Source organism: Ovis canadensis, chromosome 10 (genome assembly GCF_042477335.2).
Source record: "Ovis canadensis isolate MfBH-ARS-UI-01 breed Bighorn chromosome 10, ARS-UI_OviCan_v2, whole genome shotgun sequence".
NCBI lineage: Eukaryota > Metazoa > Chordata > Mammalia > Artiodactyla > Bovidae > Ovis > Ovis canadensis.
The window spans coordinates 65,002,908-65,027,530 of NC_091254.1; the positions used below are offsets into that span (position 1 = coordinate 65,002,908).

General features: G+C 38.3%; 1 protein-coding gene across 12 annotated transcripts in view; it reads right to left on the bottom strand.

Annotated features, from left to right (window-relative positions):
* Positions 1-24,623, bottom strand: part of TBC1D4 (TBC1 domain family member 4) — a 221,185-nt gene that overhangs the window by 98,691 nt on the left and 97,871 nt on the right. For 2 of the 12 annotated variants that reach the window (XM_069601767.1, XM_069601762.1), the window contains exon 1: positions 1,224-1,375. The exons of 9 other annotated variants lie outside the window; for them this stretch is intronic. The gene's annotated coding sequence lies outside the window, so the exon portion shown is untranslated. Of the gene's footprint in view, positions 1-1,223; positions 1,376-24,623 lie in introns of those variants that run through there. One more of the 12 variants, XM_069601769.1, reaches the window with a different exon arrangement.

The window sequence follows — 24,623 nt, forward strand, 5'->3', positions numbered from 1 at the left end:
GGACACACCACTGCTTAGAATCTGTCTACATGTCACAGAGTCTGATGCAGATTCAATGCCAATTCAAGGAGAAAGTTTTATTTTATGCCAGCACATAATTTTAACACACAAATACAATATTTAAAAGGGAATTAATAATCCCTCTACTCAGGAATTAAAAGATTTATGGGCTTCCCTGGTGGCTCAGATGGTAAAGAATCTGCCTGTAATGCAGAAGACCCAGCTTCAATCCCAGGGTCAGGAAGATCCCTTACAGAAGGGAATGGCTACCCACTCCAGTGTTCTTACCCTGAGAATTCTATGATCAGAGGAGCTTGGCAGGCTACAGTCCATAGGGTTGCAAAGAGTCTGATGCAGATTCAGTGCCAACTCATGGCAAAAGTTTTATTGTATGGCAGCGCACAATAACAATATTTTTTAAAAAATGAATAACCCCTCTACCCAGGAATTAAGAGATTTATACTCTATCCCAGATCTGCCAGGAATTTGTGTCATTCTGCACCTGAATTTCCTCCCCAGTAAAATGGAAGACTAGATAGATGCTCAATAAGATCTCATCTAAATCCAGATTTCTATGGGCTCATTTTTGCATTGATGCCATATAGAAACAAAATAATATACATTAAAAGGAGATGGAAAATCATCTCTGTCATTAAGCCAGAAATATTGTAAGTTATTGACATTCTTCATTTCCATTAACAGACAATAAGCAATTCAACAGGTGATAAAATAAATTGGGCTTTTTTCAAATGCCTCATGACATTTAGAAAAAGCACGGTGCCACCTTTAGCCAGTGTTTTGTCCTTACATTTTCAGTGATATCATGTCAATGTGTGGCAAAACCATGACAATACTGTAATTATCCTCAATTAAAATAAATTAATTTTTAAAAGAAAATAGAAATTTATTAGAAGTATAATTTCTAAGAGAAAAAAAGGATATAACCTCAAGTATCAAAATTCAGACATTAAAGCAATTCCTCACTCTAGAGAAAAAAAATTGCCACTAGGTCCCTGGATGTCAGACTGTTGTTTCTCATTAATTAATTACCATAATTAGTTATCATACTCCAAGAAATCCAATGGTATGGTTAAAGTAACTCTCCACTTAATTTCAAAATAAAATAAATTCTACAGCCACCCAATGCTGATGTCTAATGGCCTAAGCAAACCCAGGGGTGGGAAAAATCATCTGGATACTGAAAAACACAAAGGAAAAGATACCTTTGGTCAGGAAGCCAGCAGAAAATTGGAGCAGTTCTCCAAGAGCTGCGAATATGCCAAACTGATAGAATCCTCAGTAGTAGTACTCTGTCACACTTAAGAAGTTCTCTTTCATTCTAGATAAGCCAGCAGTAATTTTGCTGTATTTGTTCAAGTCCACGTTATCACTGTGCAGCCAATTATAAAACTTCCCGGGAAAAACCGTTATTGCTTCAAAAGTAAAGCATTTCCTGACTGTGCAGTCAGGAAACACACTGATTGTTCAGGGCTAAAGAATGGACTCTCTAGCTTTCTTTAAAAAGAAGCATTTAAAATTTGAGTACCATTGTCTTTCTTATGCTATTTAAATAACCATAAGTGTCCAAGGCTTTTTAATTATGAAAGTAAGAGAAAATTAATCTACAGTGTCTTCTTTCCTCATAGAATTCACTGATAAACAGATGAACTTCAGCAAACATTTAAAAAGTGGATACAAATATGAATATGAAAATAAGCTTCTTAAAGTAAAAAAATATTCAAAGTAAAGAAAATAACTGGGTAAATTCTTTCACAACTAAAATGATCTTAGCTGTTTGATTCATTATTATAATAACTATAGTAGGCACAGCAAGATTTCTGTCAGCACAAAAAAAGAGGTGTGTGCTAAGTTTCTCCAGTCATATCTGACTCTTTATGACCCCATGAACTGTAGCCCACCAGACTCCTCTGTCCGTGAAATTCTCCAGGCAAGAATACTAGAGTGGGTTGCCATTCCCTTCCCCAGGGGATCTTCCCGATCCAGGGATTGAACCCATGTCTCTCCTGTATTGGCAGGTGAGTTCTTTACCTCTAGCACCACACGGGAAGCCCTCACAAAAAATAGGGGAAGGGTATTTAAGAAAAGATGAGGAAGAATACGAGGAAGCATTTCAAGTAAACTGCAAAAACCTGACAAATGAGAAGAACTGATCATTTAAACTAGTCCCAATCAAAGAGAGACAGTAAGGAAAAGAAAATGCATTTGCTTTGAAACTAGTATATGCCATTAGGGAACAGGTAGATTTCCTTTCTAATTCTGTTTTACTTAAGAAGCTATTAAGATTAGTTCAGCATTTTAAGAAAAGACTAATTTGGTCATTAAATATCATAATTTCTGTTTGGCTTTTAAAACTTCATCTTCAACCAATGGAAAGTAATTTTGGAAGCTATATATGTGCCCTGAAATAGCTTACTTACGTCAAGGGGAAAAAATCACCATTATTGAAGAACCCATGAAGATGTTCCAGCTCCAGTTACTTGGGAAGGCTGCTCAGTCTGTGTTATCATTCTTAAGGTGAGATTGTCTGATAATCTCACTAAGAAATAAAATTGATTTTTAAACCATTTTAACTTTTATCCAAAAGTATTTCAGTGATTCTTTGTATTTGGTTAAATATATGTTATTATTCTACGGTAAATTTGGCACAGTAAAAAAGGTATCTGATTATCACTAGGTCTAGAATCAAAATTGAATAGAAAAATGCAGTAATTTTAAAATCACAGAATTTTAAACTTAAAGGGTCCCTTATGGAATCACCAGTCCCTACTATCTTGTTTTACAGATGTGGAAACAAACGGTTTACATTAAAAGTTAAACCAAGAAAGAAGAAAATAATGAGATTACAAGTAACGAGACTCTTTGGAGCCAAAGAAAGCAAGAATATCTCTACCATTTACACAGCAGTCAGACAAGTTGCTTGAATTGGAATCTTGGGCTTCAGCCAAGGCAGTTTCCTCTCAGACTAGACTTTGGTTCTTAGATATTCTCAGTTCCTTTGCTCCAAATGGAATTTTTGGCTCATCTCTTCTCTGCTGCTTTCCTGGCGGCCTCTGCATTAGCTCAAGCATCAGAGACAGAAAGTCCTTAAACTTCCTACCAAAGGCTCCCCTTCCATTCTGTCTCACTGCATATCTTTGAATTCCTTCCCCAAAAGATATGACTTGTGCCTCTATGACCATTCAAAATTTGAAAAAGTGATCAGATGTAAAATAAGGGTAACTCACGGGAAATCCAAGGACTCATGTTTTATACAGATATATTTTTTAATTTAATTGAAGGATAATTAACAATATTGTGTTGGTTTCTGCCATACACCAACATGAATTAGCCATAAGTATATATATATGTCCCCTCCTTCTTGAACCTCCTTCCCACCTCCCACCCCATCCCACCACTCTAAGTTGTCACAGAGCACCAGTTTGAGCTCCCTGCAGGGACTCATGATTTTGATTAAGAGAATGGAATATCCTTAGTAGTGGCTGACTTTAGGGAAATAAGACAGGGAATAAATAAACAGGGAAATAAGACAGAAGATGGGATGGGTGAGAAGTTAGATGGCAAAGGATAGACAAGGACAGTCCTTTTCAAATTCCATTTCAAAAACAACATCACTCTTTTAAAAGTAGATTAGTCCGTAGCACAGCATATTAGAAAAGCACATAACAGGCAGTTAGAGGTCTAGCGTTTAAAGCTCATTCTAGTAGCTATGACTGTCTGTAGAAAAGATGCCATATCTTTCATAGTCTCTTGGTTTTTCATCTGAAAAATGAGAATCACAATGTTTATTTCAAAGGTAAACTGGGAAAATTAAACTAAATGTGCAAAGTGCCTGACACAGTGCTGAGACAGTGAAAGCATTCAACAATGTTTAATTAAATCTAACATGTAAGTCTGACGTGCTGTGCAAGGAGATGGAGGAAGTGAGAAGCTGCTGCTGCTGCTGCAAAAAAAATCCCTTTATGAAAGTTAAATTGTAGTAGGGGGTATAGAATAAATAAGTGAATCATAAAGGATCTGAGATAGTGAAAATTGCCAATGAGAAAAATAATGCAAGGAAAAGGGTACAGAAAATTTGGAGGAGATATCAGAATAGTTGCAACTTTAAAGAAAAGAATCTGTATAACACATTTGAGTAAAAAGCTGAAGTCAGCAAGAAGGAGAGCCTCACAGGTATCTGGGGGAGGAACATTCCAGGCAGATAGAACACCAAGTACAAAGGCCATGAAGCAGAGATTTGTCTGGTGTGTTCAGGGAAGAGTGAGGAGTCAGTGTGGCTGGATGTGGGTGAGGGAGCAGAAGATTACTGAAAGCCCTTGTGGGGAGCAGAGGGCATCTACATCCCGCAGGGCCTTGAAAGGACTTGGCTTTGACCCCTTGGTGAGACAGAAAGCCATTGCAGAGTGCTGAGTTACATGTTTAAAGAATCCCTTTGCCGGACTCAGATGATAAAGAATCCACCTGCCAATGCAGGAAACCGGGGTATGATCCCTGGGTCAGAAAGATCTCCTGGAGAAAAGAATGGCAACTGTCTCCAGTATTCTTGCTTGGAGAATTTCATGGACAGAGGAGCCTGGTGGGCTACAGTTTATGGGGTCACAGAGTCAGACATGACTGAGAGATTAACATTTTTTTTATTTTTTGCCTGCTGTATGGAGAATAGATGGAAAGGATGTGGGGGTGGGGGGGGGTGCAGAAGCCTACCACTCTCAGGGTGAGCCAGGGGTGGTTCACACAAGAACAACAGCAAGGGAAGGGGTAAGAAGGTACAGGCTTCTAAAGATCATTTTAAAGCCATGGTCTACATGATCTGTTGATGGATCTAAGATGGACTATAAAAGAAGAGGAGGCATGCATGAACTTTATGGGTTTTGGCCAGAGGACTTAGAAAAATGGAGCCGCCGTGAAACAGGATGAGGGATGGGGGTGGCTTAAGAAGTAGGAGCTTCATTTTGGATTGTTAATTTTGGAAAAGCTTACATGATGCCAGTAGGCAGTTGAGTATACATGTCTGGAGCTCAGGGGTGTGGACAGAACTGAGAAAGAAAAATTGGAATGCATATAAATGGCAATGAAAGCCATGAGATTAGAGGAGTTAATCAAAAAAGTGAGCACAGATGACACAGAGAGACAGAGCAAGAGGAAGAGAGACTTGATGAGCTAGACACAAGAGTAATATCTCCAGGAACCAAGCTGTGAGACGCACAATGCATATAGTTTGGGAGACGGAGAAATATAAGTAAAGAAAATACAGCGAGAGCCTGGGATAAAACCAGAAAAGAATGGTACTGTAATCAGAAGCCAAGTAGGAAAAGTTTCCCAGAAAGAAGGAGTAAGCACTAGGAGATCGTAGGTGATTTTGACAAGAAAAGTTTTGGTGAGGCTTAAGACTCTACACATTGACATCACCAGATGGTCAACACCAAAATCAGATTGATTATATTCTTTGCAGCCAAAGATGGAGAAGCTCTATACAGTCAACAAAAACAAGACCAGGAGCTGACTGTGGCTCAGATCATGAACTCCTTATTAACAAATTCAGACTTAAACTGAAGAAAGTAGGGAAAACCGCTAGACCATTCAGGTATGACCTAAATCAAATCCCTTATGATTATACCGTGCAAATGAGACACAGATTTAAGGGCCTAGATCTGATAGATAGAGTGCCTGATGAACTATGGAATGAGGCTCGTGACATTGTACAGGAGACAGGGATCAAGACCATCCCCGTGGAAAAGAAATGCAAAAAAGCAAAATGGCTGTTTGGGGAGGCCTTACAAATAGCTGTGAAAAGAAGAGAGGTGAAAAGCAAAGGAGAAAAGGAAAGATATAAGCATCTGAATGCAGAGTTCCAAAGAATAGCAAGGAGAGATAAGAAAGCCTTCTTCAGTGATCAATGCAAAGAAATAGAGGAAAACAACAGAATGGGAAAGACTAGAGATCTCTTCAGGAAAATTAGAGATACCAAGGGAACATTTCGTGTGAAGATGGGCTCGATAAAGGACAGAAATGGTATGGACCTAACAGAAGCAGAAGATATTAAGAAGAGGTGGCAAGAATACACGGAAGAACTATACAAAAAAGATCTTCACAACCCAGATAATCACAATGGTGTGATCACTCATCTAGAGCCAGACATCCTGAAATGTAAAGTCAAGTGGGCCTTAGAAAGCATCACTATGAACAAAGCTAGTGGAGGTGATGGAATTCCTATTGAGCTATTTCAAATCCTGAAAGATGATGCTATGAAAGTACTGCACTCAATATGCCAGCAAATTTGGAAAACTCAACAGTGGCCACAGGACTGGAAAAGGGCAGTTTTCATTCCATTCCCAAAGAAAGGCAATGCCAAAGAATGCTCAAACTACCACACAATTGCATTCATGTCACATGCTAGTAAAGTAATGCTCAAAATTCTTCAAGCCAGGCTTCAGCAATATGTGAACCATGAACTTCCAGATGTTCAAGCTGGTTTTAGAAAAGACAGAGGAACCAGAGATCAAATTGCCAACATCCACTGGATCATGGAAAAAGCAAGAGAGTTCCAGAAAAACATCTATTTCCGCTGTATTGACTATGCCAAAGCCTTTGACTGTGTGGATCACAATAAACTGTGGGAAATTCTGAAACAGCTGGGAATACCAGACCACCTGACCTGCCTCTTGAGAAATCTGTATGCAGGTCAGGAAGCAGCAGTTAGAACTGGACATGGAACAGACTGGTTCCAAATAGGAAAAGGAGTACGTCAAGGCTGTATATTGTCACCCTGCTTATTTAACTCATATGCAGAGTACATCATGAGATACGCTGGGCTGAAAGAAACACAAGCTGGAATCAAGATTGCTGGGAGAAATATAAATAATCTCAGATATGCAGATAACACCACCCTTATGGCAAAAAGTGAAGAGGAACTAAAAAGCTTCTTGATGAAAGTGAAATTGGAGAGTGAAAAAGTTGGCTTAAAGCTCAACATTCAGAAAACGAAGATCATGGCATCTGGTCCCATCACTTCATGGCAAATAGATGGGGAAACAGTGGAAACAGTGGCTGACTTTATTTTGGGGGGCTCCAAAATCACTGCAGGGGGTGACTGAAGCCAGGAAATTAAAAGACACTTACACCTTGGAAGAAAAATTATGGCCAACCTAGATGGCATATTCAAAAGCAGAGACATTACTTTGCTGCCTAAGATCCGTCTAGGCAAGGCTATGGTTTTCCCTGTGGTCATGTATGGATGTGAGAGTTGGACTGTGAAGAAGGCTAAGCGCCGAAGAATTGATGCTTTTGAACTGTGGTGTTAGAGAAGACTCTTGAGAGTCTCTTGGACTGCAAGGAGATCAACCAGTCCATTCTGAAGGAGATCAGCCCTGGGATTTCTTTGGAAGGAATGATGCTAAAGCTGAAACTCCAGTACTTTGGCCACCTCATGAGAAGAGTTGACTCATTGGAAAAGACTCTGATGCTGGGAGGGATTGGGGCAGGAGGAAAAGGGGATGACAGAGGATGAGATGGCTGGATGGCATCACGGACTCGATGAACATGAGTCTGAGTGAACTCTGGGAGTTGGTGATGGACAGGGAGGCCTGGTGTGCTGCAATTCATGGGGTCGCAAAGAGTCGGACACGACTGAGCAACTGAACTGAACTGAACTGAGGGCAAAAGCCTTCCTGGAGTAGGTTCAAAAGAAAATTTCAGGAACAAAATCCAAACATTAGGTACGGGCAACCTTTTAGGGATGTAGCTGGAGGTACAAGTGAGTCCAAAGAGGGTTCTCTTATAGATGGGAGAAACGACAATATTCAATACAGAATTTCCAGCATGCGTTAGTTACTCAGTCGTGCCTGACTCTTTGAGACCCCATGAACTGTAGCCCGCCAGTCCTCTGTCCATGAGACTCTCCAGGCAAGCATACTGGAATCGTTAGCCATTCCCTTCTCCAGGGGATCTTCCCAACACAGGGATTGAACTTGGGTCTCTTGCGCTGGCAGGCAGATTCTTTAGTGTCTGAGCCTTGAGGGAAGCCTTCAATTTTCAATAGTGAAGGAGAAATGGATGATGTGGAGAATGAGAGTAGAATTGCTAGCAACATCTTTAAGTAAGCAAGAAGGGACTGAATCTAGAGAATCAGCGGAAGAATTTGAACTGACCCAAGGAATGGCTAGTTCATCTCAAAAGGTGCAGATAGAGGAAGACATAGAGGTCAGAGTTTGGAGAATTTCACCTCTGAATGCTTTAATTTCTTAGGAAAATTGAAAGCATGATCATCAGCTGAGGTAAGGAGGAGAAGAAGATCAAATAAGTATTGATCAGTAATCATTTAATTCAAGGCTTACTGGGGGCAAAACTGTGAAGTGATGTTATCTTTAGAACTCTCAGGCTACCCTTTCTGTATTGTGATGATGTAGAAACGTGACTCCTACAGCTCTTTCATGGAGAAATTTGCATTTAACTGAAGGTTTAACTTGAGAACTCAAGTATCTTAGATGAAATTCAGGAATCAACCAGAAATTAGAAGAGAGGGTTTTGTACCCTGAAGTGAAATAATACAGGTTAACTATTTTTTCTGCCTAGGATGAGATGAGGAGCTAACCCATACAAGTAACAGTTGTATAAAAACAGGGGGCTTCCCAGGTGACTCAGTGGTAAAGAATTCACCTGCCAGTGCAGGAGATGCATATTTGATCCCTGGGTTGGCAAGATCCCCTGGAGGAGGAAATGGCAACCCATTCCAAAATTCTTGCCTGGAAAATCCCATGGACAGAGGATCCCGGTGGGCTACAGTCCATGTCTGGCTCCAAAGAGTTAGACATTACTGAAGCAACTGAGCAGGCATGTATACATGTATAAGAAATAAATTTTGGAAAAGGTTTGCATGTGGTAGGGGAAAAAAATGTTCTATACCTTACCAAAATAAGAATAACACAGTGTGAATATAGAATATTTGTATCACTTGTGAAAAATAACTTTATATTTCTTTTCTTCAGATGTGGATATTTATACAGATACGACCAAAAAAGGTGAAACAAGCAAAGGCATCAATGAAAGAAAATCAAACTTATTACAACCATGTCATCAAGAAAGCTAATCTTTCATTTTTAAACTGTAGAAAAACAGAATGAGGCTTCTAGGAAACAATCCTGAAAAGTTGCTATTTATTTACTTATGCTGACATTATGAAATACACTTTCAAATGCAGCATAACCTTCCACCCAATCACAAAACACTTTCAAGATTGACCCACTATGTGTTTATTCAGCAGAAGATTTTCTATTCATTAAACCAGTCCTATTATTTGCTTAATGCTGACACTTTTAAAAATATACAGCTCATAATCAATCAGTCTCTAGCAAGGCTAAGATCAGAGAGAGGACACAAATTACTAATATTAGAAATGAAAGAGGGAACAGCACTCCAGATCTTATGGAAAATAAAAGCATAATAAAAGAATACTATGAACCACTCCATGACCAGAAATTTGATATCCTAGATGAAAGGGAAAATTTCTTTAAATGACATAATCTGCCAAAACACAAGAATAAATAATCTGAATAAGCCTAAATGGAATAACTAGTTACTAATCTTCTAAAACAGAAAGCACATGGCTCAGATGGATACACTGGTGAATTCTGTCAAACCCTTAAGAAAGAAAAAGTGATACCAATCCTCCATAATCTCTTTCAGAAGATAGAAGCAGAGAAAATACTCCCTAACTCATTCTATGAGGCCAGCATTACCCTAATATCAAAACCAGGCACAGACATCATAGGAAAATTACAAACAATATCTCTCATGAATATAGATGCAAAAATTAACAAAATACTAGCGAAACAAAAAAAAATGTATAATAAGAATTATACACCAAGACCAAGTATGTAGGTGGTCCAACATTAAAAAAATCAATTAATGTCACATCACATCAACAGACTAAAAAAGAAAAATCACATGATCATATCAATAGAAGCAGAAAAGGCATTTGATAAAATGCATCACCCATTCATGGTAAAAATTCTCAGCAAATAGGGAATAGAAGGAAATTCTTCAACGATCTAGAAAAAAAACTACAGCTAAGATCATACTTAATGGTAAGAAACTCAAGGCATTTCCACTGAGATCAAGTACATGCAAGGGTGTTCCTCTCACCATTCTTTTCAACATCATATTAGAAGTCCTTGTTAATAGTCAAGAAAAGGAAACTAAAAGTATACAGACTGGAAAGGAAGAAATAAAACTGTTCTAAGATGACATGATTGTCTGCAGAAAATATGAAATAAAAATTTACTAAAAAAAAAAAAAAAAAACAACCCTCCTGGAACTAATAAGTGATTATAGCAAGGTTGCACAAGGGGCTTCCCTGGCATCCAGTGATTGAGACTCAGCAGTTCCATCTTAGGGATGCAAGTTCTATCCCTGGCTGGGGAACTAGGATCCCACTGGCCAGGTGGTACAGTCAAAAAAGAAAGTTGCATGAATACACGGTTAATGTAAAAAGGTCAACTGCTTTCTATATGTGAGCAATGAGTAAGTGAATTTTGAAATTAAAAGCCCAATATCATTTATATTAGCAACCCAACAATGAATACTTAGGTATAAATCTAACAAAATATGTATAAGATCTATATGAGATTTACAAAACTCTGATGAACATGATCAGCGAAAAACTACATAAATGGAAAAATATTCCATATTCATGAGTAGGAAGACTGTCTGTTGTCCAGATATCAACTTGATCTATAAATTCAATGCAATCACAATCAAATCCCAGCAGGTATTTTACAGATATTGAAAACTTATTTTAAGTTTATATCTAGAGGCAAGCAACTCCGAATAGCTAACACAAAGTTGAAAGAAAAGAACAAAGTTGGAGGACTGGTGGTATCTGGATTCAAGACTTACTGTAAAGCTATGATATTCAAGACAGTGTGGAATTAGAAAAAGAGTAGAAAAATAGGTTCATGAAACAAAATAGACAGCCCAGAAATAGGTTCACATAAATATAGTCAACTGAACCTTGACAGAGGACAGAACAACAGAGCAAAGATAGTCTCTTCATCAAATGGTTCTGGAACGACTGGACATCTACATGCCAAATTAATCTAGACACAGACCTTACACTCTACAAAATTAACTCAAATCTAGAAAACTCAGATGACCTTGGGTAGGGTGATGCTTTTTTAGATACAAAACCAAAGATGCAATCTATGAAAAAATTGATAAGGTGGATGTCATTCAAATTAAAACTTCTGCTCTATAAAAGACAGTATTAAGAGAATTGCAAGACTAGCCACCGGTTGGGAGAAAACATTTTGCCAAAGACACAGCTGATAAAGTCTTGTTATCCACAATACACAGTTCAGTTCAGTTCAGTCGCTCAGTCATGTCTCTTTGCAACACCATGAACGGCAGCACACCAGGCCTCCATGTCCATCACCAACTCCCAGAGTTTACCCAAACTTATGTCCATTGAGTCGGTGATGCCATCCAACCATCTCATCCTCTGTCGTTCCCTTCTCCTCCCCACCCTCAATCTTTCCCAGCATCAGGGTCTTTTCAAATGAGTCAGCTCTTTGCATCAGGTGGCCAAAGTACTGGAGTTTCAGCTTCAACATCAGTCCCTCCAATGAACACCCAGGACTGATTTCCTTTAGGATGGACTGGTTGGATCTCCTTGCAGTCCAAGGGACTTTCAAGAGTCTTCTCCAACACCACAGTTCAAAAGTATCAATTCTTTGGCACTCAGCTTTCTTTATAGTCCAACTCTCACATCCATACATGACTACTGGAAAAACCGTAACCTTGATTAGATGGACCTTTGTCAACAATATACAAAGGACTCTTAAAACTCAACAATAAAAGAAGACCTGATTAAAACATAAACTAAACACCTTGACAGACATCTCCCTCCAAAAGATATTCAGATGTCAAATACGCATTATGAAAAGATACTCCACAGCATATGTCATCAGAGAAATACAAATGAAAACAAGATACCACTACACACCTAATAGAATGGCCAAAATCTGGAACACTAACACCACCAAATGCTATGAGGATATGGAGCAAAAGGAACTTTCCATACACTGGTGGTGGGAGTGAAAAATGGTTCACTCACTTTGGAAGAGAGTTTGGTGATTTCTTGCAAAACGAAACATACTTTTTTAAAAAATAATTTTACTTATTTATTGGCTGCCCTGGGTCTTTGTTGCTGTGCAGGCTTTTCTCCAGCTGCAGCAAGCAGGGACTAATCTTTAGTTGCAAAGTGCTGGCTTCTCTTGTTGTGGAGCACAGGCTCCAGGCAGGGTGCGGACTTCAGTAGCTGCAGGTCCTCAGCTCTAGAGAACAGGCTCGATAATTGTGGCATGTGAGCTTAGTTGCTCCAGGGCATGTTGTATCTTCATGAACCAGGTATCGAACCCATGTCTCCTGCATTGGCTGGCAGATTCTTTACCAGTGAGCCATCAGGGAAATCCAATATATTGGGTTTCTTTTTACAAGACTACTCTTACTATACAATCCAGCAACCTTGCTCCTTGGTATTTAGGAATTGAAAACTTATACCAACACAAAAACTGGCACACTGATGTTTTAAGTAGGTGTATTCAAAATTACCAGAACTTGGAAGCAACCAAGATGTCCTTAAGTAGGTGAATGAATAAATTAAACTGTCGTACATTCAGACATTGAAATGTTATTCAGGGCTAAAAAGAAATGAGCCATCAGGCTATGAAAAGACATGGAAGAAATTTAAAAGCATATTACTAAGTGAAAGAAGCCAATCTGAAAAGGCTACCTGTTGCATGATTTCAATTATATGATGCTTTAGAAAAGGCAAAGACTATGGGGGCAATACAAAGTTTCAATGGTTGCAGGAATGGAGATAGTGGAGACAAAGCACAGAGAATTTTACAACAGTGAAAATACTCTGTGTGAGACTGCAATGGTGGGTGTATGTCATTATAAATGTGTCAAAACCTGAAATGTACAACACCAAGAGTGAGGCCTAAGGTAAACTGGGGACTTGGGGGACTATGACGTATCAGTGTAGGCACAAACGGACAGTTCTGATAAGTGATGCTGACAGGGAGGAGCCTATGAATGTGGTTAGGCAGGGGCGTACAGGAATCTCTGGACCTTACATTGCAAATCTTTAAATTACCCTAAAGAAATAAAATCTGTTTTCAAAAAGTACACAGTTCAACATCATTTGTGTTTACTACAATAAACACTAGAGGGAGCTTTCCCTCACGAACTAGTTTACCTAAGCCAAAAACAAAGGAAAAAATTTTAAGTTTTTTATAATACTGGAAAATACCACTGTTTATGAAATACCATTTATTACCACTGCTCTCATTTTAGTCTTAAAATATTAACCACTGGCTAGTAAATTAACTGGAATTTTAACTGATTAGATATATTAATAAGTTAATAAACTGAAAAAATTAGAGTATGTCAATATCAACCCTTCAAAACATTTAATCTGTTAGATATTTTCAAACAGGACATAATAAACCTAATAAAAAAGATATGTCTTGGTTCTTTATCATAACATATGAAAGTATAGTCATCTAAACAAAACGCTAAAGCTGGACACTTGATAAGTAGTTTTAACTTATGAAACGTCTGAACTCTTGAGAAGAGAGCTTTTCTGAGCAATGCTGGGTTGTGAAACAGAACGAACTCTGGAAAAGAGGCCAGAGACAAGAGGTTAAACCCAGAGGGACCTGGACGGGACCAGCTCCAGCTGAGATTAAACGATAAAGCTGTAATGTTATCAAAAAGCAAAAAGTGTCATGAGTTTCTCAGAAACCTATTTTTGTCCTGGCCTTCCTTATTACTTCAGATATTTATACCCCACAGCAGTGATGAATGAGCATCTTGCGAAGGAGAATAATCCAACATTCTTGAACTTGTGTTCAGAGGCATCAGTGACTTGTAGACCTTATCATTAACCCCTAAATGTGCGAATTTCTTCCTTACACAAAGAAGAAAAAGTCCTAGACACCTGCTATTCAAGGACAAAAAGGAAAATGTATGTTTGCTACTCTCCAAAATTAGGCTGGAAGGAAAGGCAATCACAAGCACCCAGGGGACCTCCCTGGTGGCCCAGTGGCTAAAGTTCCACGTTCCCCATACAGAGGGCCCAGGTTCTATCCCTGGTCAGGGAACTATGATCCTACATGCTGCAACTGAGTTCACAGACAGCAACTAAGCCTGTGCACAGTGAGGAAGACCCAGCACAGTCAAAAACAATAAGCAACCAGATGCTGGATCTCTGATCTGACTTGTCCTCTCCGTGGATGAAAGGAAAAGCATGTCTCCACATAGCAACTGTCTCTCCGCATAGCAACTGTACATCTTGGAACGCTCCCTTTGCTCTCCAACCCTCCCAGTGGAGGCAAACTCCTGAAAACAGAGCGTCATTAGGCACTCTTTCTCTCGGAGAAATGAAAAATTAGTACAATAAAATCTTGCATCAAGACTTGCCTTTGGGACAGTCATTCCTTCTTTCTCTGTTAAGGACATGGTGATTGTACCTAGAAAAGTTTTGTACCAGAAAAAAAAATTTTTTCAGAGCTGATATAAGCTGTTTAAAGATACGCTTCTTTGTTCAGTAAATATCAAAGATCTCCCCCTTGCCCTTCTTTGTGTGATCTGCCTAAACGATACCAAAGGAAACCATATAATGATTGCTGTTGTTCTGCCGCTAAGTCATGTCCAACTTTTGGTGACCCCGTGGACTGCAGCAAGCCAGGCTTCCCTGTCCTTCACTGTCTCCCCAAGTTTGCTCAAATTCATGTAATGATTAAGGGGATGCAAACCACTCCAGCATCCTGCCATCTTTGATTGCAGAAAACAATGAAAAGCTTGAGTCTTTCAGACCTAGAAAAGGAACACTTTCTGACTATGCACCTTACAGGCATCTGACTTAAAATCAGATTAACAAATATAGTACTCCCCAAACATAACTGTTTACCTTTGAGGTCTCTGAAATGTCACCAGATTACTTGAAACCACGTGGATGAGTGCACTGTGACATGATTAGCCTTTACCCAGCAGAAGCACAGTCCTACCCACCCCTGGACATGACCTGTATACAGATATCTCCTCTCCCCTTCAGAACTCAATCACATGACACTGTTACCTTTCAATTAATTGATCTTTCATAAATTTGTTACGATTTCAAGTAAACATTGGTAACTCAAAGCCTCTACCCCCAAAATTATTTTCACTTACCAGATTTCATGTATGTAAAACATTTAACTGGTAAATAGTAATTCTTTGAAGGAAACCCTCATTTGAGAATTCTAAATAGAAGGTTTGGCACTGAAATATTCTTCATGTGATAATAGTCTTAATTTTTTTAATATCCCAAATGCATTTTCATATCTATTTCAAAAAGATTAATACTTACAGCAATGCTTCGTGGCTGACATTATAATCAACTTGACTGCAGATAAAAGAAATTAAAGAAATCTGTTTGGTGGCAACTAATAATTAGCTTGTATACTGTGATAATTGGCCAGAATTATTTTTCATTAAAATTTTCCATGGGATCTACCTTGCAAAAATTCACAACTTCAAAGTCAGAAAGCAAACTCAAAGCAAACTAGCAGTCCTCATACTATTAGTCCTCATTTTTCATACATGTGATGGCTTTCAAAAAAAAGATGATTCTTATCATTTATCAGCTGAAATAGGCACTGTTTTATCTAAATAGCACCCACCTCAATTTAGAAAAAATGGTTCTAGTGGATGCTATCAATGTTTGCACCCTTCCCGAGCCCAATCTCCAAACCCCCCACAAAGCAGACCACAGTGAAGAGCATTTAATCTCAGTGGATCCAGTGACAGATATAGGGTTGGGCACGTGACCCAAGTCAGGTCAATCTGAGTAACTCCCTAGTATTTCTCAAACAGGAGGTGAGATATTCATACAACTGTTTTCCATGTGAGTTCTTGAGCTGTTGAGGAAGTTAGTCTGGTAAAACAGGTGGCCATATCCCTTCACTGGAGGAAATTAGTCTAGAGTAACACAAAATGCCAACATCCAATGGATTATGGAAAAAGAGAGTTCCAGAAAAACATCTATTTCTGCTTTATTGACTATGCCAAAGCCTTTGACTGTGTGGATCACAAGAAACTGTGGAAAATTCTGAAAGAGATGGGGATACCAGATCACCTGACCTGCCTCTTGAGAAACCTATATGCAGGTCAGGAAGCAACAGTTAGAACTGGACATGGAACAACAGACTGGTTCCAAATAGGAAAAGGAGTACATCAAGGCTGTATATTGTCACCCTTATTGAACTTATATGCAGAGTACATCATGAGAAACGCTGGGCTGGAAGAAGCACAAGCTAGAATCCAGTTTGCCAGAAGAAATATCAATAACCTAAGATATGCAGATGACACCACCCTTATGGCAGAAAGTGAAGAAGAACTAAAAAGCCTCTTGATGAAAGTGAAAGAGGAGAGTGAAAAAGGTGGCTTAAAGCTCAACATTCAGAAAACGAAGATCGTGGCATCTGGTCCCATCACTTCATGGGAAATAGATGGGGAAATAGTGGAAACAGTGTCAGACTTTATTTTGGGGGGCTCCAAAATCACTGCAGATAGTGATTTCAGCCTGAAATTAAAAGACACTTACTCCTTGGAAGAAAAGTTATGACCAACCTAGATAGCATATTCAAAAGCAGAGACATTACTTTGCCAACAAAGGTCCATCTAGTCAAGGCTATGGTTTCTCCTGTGGTCATGTATGGATGTGAGACTTGGACTGTGAAGAAGGCTGAGTGCCGAAGAATTGATGCTTTTGAACTGTGGTGTTGGAGAAGACTCTTGAGAGTCCCTTGGACTGCAAGGAGATCCAACCAGTCCATTCTGAAGGAGATCAGCCCTGGGATTTCTTTGGAAGGAATGATGCTAAAGCTGAAACTCCAGTACTTTGGCCACCTCATGCGAAGAGTTGACTCATTGGAAAAGACTCTGATGCTGGGAGGGATTGGGGGCAGGAGGAAAACGGGACAACAGAGGATGAGATGGCTGGATGGCATCACTAACTCGATGGGTGTGAGTTTGAGTTCACTCTGGGAGTTGGTGATGGACAGGGAGGCCTGGCGGGCTGCGATTCAGGGGGTCACAAAGAGTCTGACACGACTGAGCGACTGAACTGAACTGAACTGAACACAAAATGAAACCTAGAGAAAAACAGAATTAAAGCCAAGACTTAGAGAGAGTCCTGGGGTCTCAGGCTGTAGACATCCTTGGAGATGTGACTAAAGTGTTGTTGCATGCATGCTAAGTCGCTTTGGTCATGTCTGACTCTTTGCAACCCTATGGATGGAAGCCTCCTCTGTCCAGGGGATTCTCCAGGCAAGAATACTGGAGTGGGTTGCCATGCCCTCCTCCAGAAGATCTTCCTGACCCAGGGATTGAATCCACGTCTCTTATATCTCCTGCATTGGTGGGTTCTTTACCACTTAGCGCCACTTGGGAAAGTGAAAAGCAAAAGTCACTCAGTTGTGTCTGACTCTTTGTGGCTCCATGGACTATACAGTCCATGGAATTCACCCTTGTCTCTAGGAGTCCTGACTAGTATATAAGTCTATGAGAATATACATTAACATAGATATTAAAAAGCTGGTAATATTACATATAATCTATTGAACCCAATTGTTAGGATGGGGTTCATCTGCTATGACTGAAACACAAAGCAACAGTTGATTACACAAAACAGAAATTTTTTTCTCTCTCATAAAAAGTCAGTTGACAGTACAAGGCTGTTTTGTTTTGACATTGTGTCATTAAATATCGAAGACTCAGGTTCCTTCTAGCTTCTTGTTATGCCCTGGGGGACTCAACCCCATTGTCCAAAACAGTGGCAACTGTATTGCAAGCAGAAGTAAGGAGTAAATAACAGAAAAAGAGAGCAAGAGGTATGTACACACACACGCACACAAATATAATGGACACTCTTAAGGTTTCTTAAGGAAGTTGCCCCCTCGAAACAATCTACTTACACCCCACTGGCCAAAACTAGAGAAAGTTATAGCAGTAAGGAAAGCTAAGAAATGTAGTCCTGCTTCTGGATGGCCACATACCTAGTTTAAAATTCTATTTATTAAAAAAGAAGAGAATAGAAATCAGGAACAATCTGCATTCTTATTATAATCGTCAATGATTCATCAGGAAAAAAGGCATCAGTCAGAGCTGATCAAAAAAGAAAAGTGGAGGTTAGCTAGGTCAGAGTGTTTAAATCATGGAACAGTTCTGAAAAGAAGGATCTTATGTCAAAACTGAAGAAATGCATACTTAAGAGTGGACAAGGTGTTTCAAAACTTTTCCAAAGGGAAGAAGCAGAAAATCTTCTGAACAACCCTCCAAGACAATCATGAGATTACAGCTTTTCACTCAAAGATAACAGAGCACTTCTGATGTCCATGACAGTAAATCCCATTCAAAGCCAACACTGAAATTTATAAATATTTTTTCCAAATAGAACCATGTTGGCTGGTGGTTTCAAAGTCAACTTTTACAGTTCTTAAGAGGGAGGAATGGGGGCACCAATGCACAAAATAACCATATAAATCTTATTTCAACCTGAACCTACCCCTTTCATATTATACTGGTGCAGTCACATAGCACATTTCAAGTACACAGTAAAGAAATGTAATAGAACTCATTAATAATTTTTATACAGATTATGTGCTGAAATTACAATATTTTAGATATACTAAAGTATACTACTAAAACTAACTTCATCTATTTCTTTTTACTTCTTTTTTAAAATCCCTTGACTCAGCAAAATTTTATCAAACAAATGTTATGAGCAAGGAGGTATTGATATATTAACATATTATATTAGTTTCAGGTATATAACATAAGCAATAACCTCAGATAGGCAGATAACACCACCCTTATGGCAGAAAGTGAAGAAGAATTAAAGAGCCTCTTGATGAAAGTGAAAGAGGAGAGTAAAAAAGTTGGCTTAAAGCTCAACATTCAGAAAACGAAGATCATGGCATCCAGTCCCATCACTTCATGGGAAATAGATGGGGAAACAGTGGAAACAGTGGCTGACTTTATTTTGGGGGGCTCCAAAATCACTGCAGATGGTGACTGCAGCCATGAAATTTAGATGCTTGCTCCCTAGAAGGAACGTTATGACCAACCTAGACAGCATATTAAAAAGCTGAGAAATTACTTTGTCAACAAAGGTCCATCTAGTCAAGGTTATGGTTTTTCCAGTAGTCATGTATGGATATGAGAGTTGGACTATAAAGAAAGCTGAGCACCAATGAATTGATGCTTTTGAACTATGGTGTTGGAGAAGACTCTTGAGAGTCCCTTGGACTGCAAGGAGATCCAACCAGTCCATCTTAAAGGAGATCAGTCCTGGGTGTTCATAGGAAGGACTGATCCTGAAGCTGAAACTCCAATACTTTGGCCACCTGATGCAAAGAGCTGACTCATTTTATTTCAATTGAACAGCACTGCCTTAGAATTCTGTCCTCTGTATACCATTCAAGTTAAATTTTACAAACTCTATCAAAAGCCTATCCTGAATTCTTCAAATAGAAATTATCTCCCTCCCACTCATGGCATACAGTAGGCACTCAATAAATACCTACTGAATAAACTGCATGAACACTTTGTTTTACCCTCATGGTACTTAACATTAAGACTCGTATGTAATCTGTCTTCTTCCATGTGTCTCCTACAAGATTCTGAAATTCCTTGCTTAAAACTCTCTCTTGTCTCATAATCTATTTCCTGGACACACCGTCTGTCCACTTCCCTGAACTGTTCTTTCTCCTGCTGTCCAGCTCTTAAGTCACTTCTAAACTTATCTCCAGTGAGTTATATTCCTTCCTGGACACCCCTGAAGCACTGCTTCAAACCAACTTAGCAGGAAGTCTCCAGTTTCTTGAAAATTTTACTTCAGCTTGTCAACATGAAAAGATGAAAGGGGAAAAAAAAACCAGTAAAAAGACATACGATTGCGAAAGATAAGAATATGAGCCCATGTTTATGAAAATTCAATTATAGTAAAAAATATTTTCTTATACTGATGCCAGTTGAATGGTTTTCTTGTGATTCATCTATGAGATTGTGGACTGATTGAGGGAAAAAAAAAATATTTTAAGAGAGGCATTTCTGCAACATTTCTGAAATACAATTAATCTCTAAGTTATATATTTTTTAAAAAAACCCTCAAGTTATGGTATGGTTAAAAGAACCTAAGGAAAAATCTTTCAGAAACCTCCTTGCCCTTCTGAAATACTCCTAAAGATTTTGATGACCTATAAATATTGGATAAACACAAATGCTGACTTTTAGCCCAGTGAACAGAATGTGAAGAACACAGCAGCATCACAAATAAATCTTCCCTGCACATTGCCTCTAGGGCATAACTGCCATATCAGCAAAGATAAGGTGTCCTCAGAGAATTGGAACAAGTGAGACCAAGAACAAAGCTATGCTGCTCTTCAGCCTGGGAGGTCCTTTGCCTGCATTCCCCTCTGACTAACACAATCAGCCTGGAGAAAAGTTCCCCTCAGAGCCCTTTCCAATGGGTGCCTGGCCCAAGAGCCCAGTAGCCATAACACAGCCCTTCAAATTGCCCACAGCATCCACTGTGTCCCCCTTGAAAGACACTTAACGTATCATTTTTAGTTTAACAATGGCTTCTGCCCAGATGTGTCTCATGCCTTTTTCTCTGTCTCTAGCACAAACCCTATGGGTCACATTCAATGTATATTTGCAAAAGTGAGTGTACAAATGAATGAACAAACAAAGAAAAAATGGTGGTTGTGCCCGCCTTCCTAAATCAGAATACTAAATAAGTTCTTGCTCAAAACCAGAGTATCTTCACTTGGGGAAACAGTAGTAATCAAATTATGAATGCCACCTACTCTAAAAGCAGGTGCCCACTCTAAAAGGAAAAGCTGATAAGAGGCTTTGCATAGCCATCACTAAAGTAAATACTGGAACAACTTGCAAATGAATATTGGGAGAAGTCAGCTCTTTGTAAGTACTATTTGCTTCCTACTTATTTTGTGCACTTTCTAGAAAACAGTAGCTTTTATCAAGTACTTGTTATATGCCAGGCACTGTTCTAAATGCTTTACATATTTTATCCCTTTAATCCTCACAACCATCTTGGAGGTAATTCTATTATTATCCTCATTTTACTGATAAGAAACTGTCCTAGATTCTGTAGATTTACATAACCCACACTCTAAATCATGCTAACTGGATCAAGACAGTGAAGATAACAATTTCCAACCTTGAGAGAAGGATAAGATCAAAGGTGATTTCATGATAACACTAAGTTGATATCAAACACTGGGTTTCTTATGATTAACTGTATACACTACAAAGTCGCTGCAACCTGCTATGATCTTAAACAATCTGCAGTGTTTTTATCAACATCATCAGTCTAATTCCCTCTTGCAAGGATTATCCACAAATACTAGACAGAAAACAAAAAGGTTAGTAAAATTGCTAATGTACAATCACATTACCAAATATCTAATATCAGTATCTACTAGGTCAAGCTACCAATAATACCACCTTAATTAAACATGTAGATTCAAATGACTACATTAAAGTTTAGGGCAATAAATTTGGACCACAAACCACAACTACTGTTTAGCATGTCTAAAAAGAATGCACTATAAGAACAGTTTTTGCAAACACACTATACATGCTTTATATGGTTTTCCTATTGGGCTTCCCTCGCAGCTCAGATGGTAAAGAATCCTTCTGCAATGTAGAAAACCCAGGGTTGATCCCTGGGTCAGGAATATGGTTTTATAAAACATCTGCTGTAAAATAATAAAATGTGGGTTTATATAGCTTTGTTGTTTTTTGAATGATACATGCTCACTGTAAAATAATAAAATAAGTACAAATGAGAAAAAACTCATCCAAAAATGAATGAAATTTTAGTGAACATCCTCCAGATCTCTTTTATGAACATATAATTAAGGAATAATATTTTGAATAAATAGGATGGTTCAAAGCATCAGTTTTGTGACCTCCTTTGTGCTTGAAAACATGCCCTAACCATTTTTCATGTCAATAATTATAGATCTTTATCATCCTTTTTAAAGTGCTCTCTAGAACAATAATTCTTTCTTTAAAATGAGAGACTTCAAAGAACTTTTGTGCTTGTGATTATGTTAATATTTGTCATTTAAAAAATTACAGTTGAGAAAATTAAATATTTTTAATTCATTTAAAATACATTTAAAATCACATTTAAATTAGATACATTTAAATAAAGTACATTTAAAATAAAAACGAATCATTTGCACATGAACTTAAATGATGTAATTTCACTAAAAATAATGAATAATCCCACTCATTGGCTTGTGGCTCCTTCCTCCACCTACAAAGCCAACAACAGGGATCCAGTCCCTCTTATATCGCATCTTTGTAAGCCGTTCTTCTGCCTTCCTCATCTGCTTTTAGGGACACATGTGATTATACTGGGCCCACCTGTATAATTGAGGATAAGCTCCCCATCTCAAGATCCTTAACCTTAACCACATCTGCAAAATCAGTTTTTCAACCTAAGGTGATATATTCAGAGGTCCTGAGGCATAGGGCACCAAAATATTTGGGGTCATTATTCTGCACACCATACAACCCATACAAATGCACAAATGCTTTCCTCTGGACAACCACGGTATTTGTGTATGCAGTTCCTATGGTGTTACATGTATTAAAAAGATGTGTTCTCAATGGACAAAATTCAATAAATTGAGTAATTTCTACTGATCCATCAAGGATATTCTCAAATGAACCTGACCTTTTTTTTTTTTTTTACTGTGAATTCTTGGTGGTGACAAATATAATGACTACTAGTAAAGTTTGGTGCCACTACACTGATTCATGCTAAGTCATCTGTAGTTTTATCTACCACTGCTTTCAGACAAGTGGTACAAATGGTAACATAGTGAAAAGGACACATTACATTTTAACGTTATGATGAAAGTAGTTTTGCTGACCCACTGAAAGCATCTCAGGGAACCCAGAGATCCACAACCACATTTGAGAATCACAGTTAATATTCTACCATGCCCACAGCAATAAAGTATAAAAACATTAAACCTAAGTTATCTCCACTGAATTGCATATGGGTTATAATCAAATTTTAATGCCTTCCAAAATTGTTCAAACAGGCTCCAATACCAGCTCTCCGATTTATGGCTCTGTGCTCTTATACAAATGTATTACTAACTTCTCTAGAACTTTAACCTTTTTTCATGTATAAAATTGCTTAATGAGACCTGCTTCCAATGATTATTGTAAGGATTACATGAGAGAATATATATGGTTGGCACATAAGTGCTCACTAAATGGTAGCCATTGTTTCTCATCATCTATCCTGGGTTCAAATATTTTGGTTTTTTAATGGACAGATTCCAATATTACAGATTTTTTTTTTCTCATACTTAAAACAGGAAAGTGATATTGCCTACTTGAATCCTGTCTTTCTGACAGCTGAAACCATAAGATGTATTTCCAGGGTTGTAGATATTCCTCAAGGAAGTCAAGGCTTGGAATGAAAGTTTAAGGATGCTGTATGTTAACTTCAAAGAGATTTACAAAGAGATCAGAAAATTACAGCAGATCTTACAGTATTAATATATGAGTCAGCAGTTATCAAAAGACAAAGCCTCATCTTTCTCTATAACTTGTTTTGTCGGAATCATTGTATATGTGTATGTGAGTGTGTGTGAGTGTGTGTATGTGTGTGTGTGTAGATAGATGGATAGATAAATAGACAAAATACATATTATTTTTGTATATATATCCAAAAAAGCTTTCACCAGTTCCTCTTTCCACATCTAATCACCTATCTGCATATTTGCACCTTTATATTCTGCCTTGCCACCCATACTATGAATGAACACATTGCTGATGAAGGCAGAAACACACACATACACACACACCTTGGACATCAGAGGCCATCACCTCTTGCTTACTCCTGAAACCTGTGCCTTCTGAGTTTTTGACCCTCATCCTACTAAGTTGGTCTCTGGAATGCTATACTTAACCACCCATTAACTACAGCAATTAAGGTTTTCAATATTTATATAACAAAAAGTATATAAGGCTTATTGTGTGCCAGGCCCTGTTTCAAACATTTTGACAAATATCAACTGAGGGACAGGCTTAGCTGATCAGATCCACCAGATAATATAATGCCCACTAGCACCCATTTGGTTGCTATGAACAGGCCAAGTCTACAAAATGTAGACATTCCAATACCTTATAAAGTGCTTTTCAATTAATTCTAAGTTGACTTGTAAAATTACCTTATTAGGACAACACGTTATAATTAACTTTGAGAAGTAAACACAAGTTTACTATCATCTCAGACCAACTTATTTTGAGCTCAAATTCATACCACCATATTATTTTCTTACTCATTAACCTAGCTTTAGCAGAATCATCATCTAGATTACACAGATTTTAGATCTTGCCATGGTCTTTATCAACTCTGAAAAAGAAACATCGTCATCAAACACAGAAGGTCATCAAAACCATTGACATTCATGAAAAGAACAATGGTAATTTTGGTTGTTTATGAA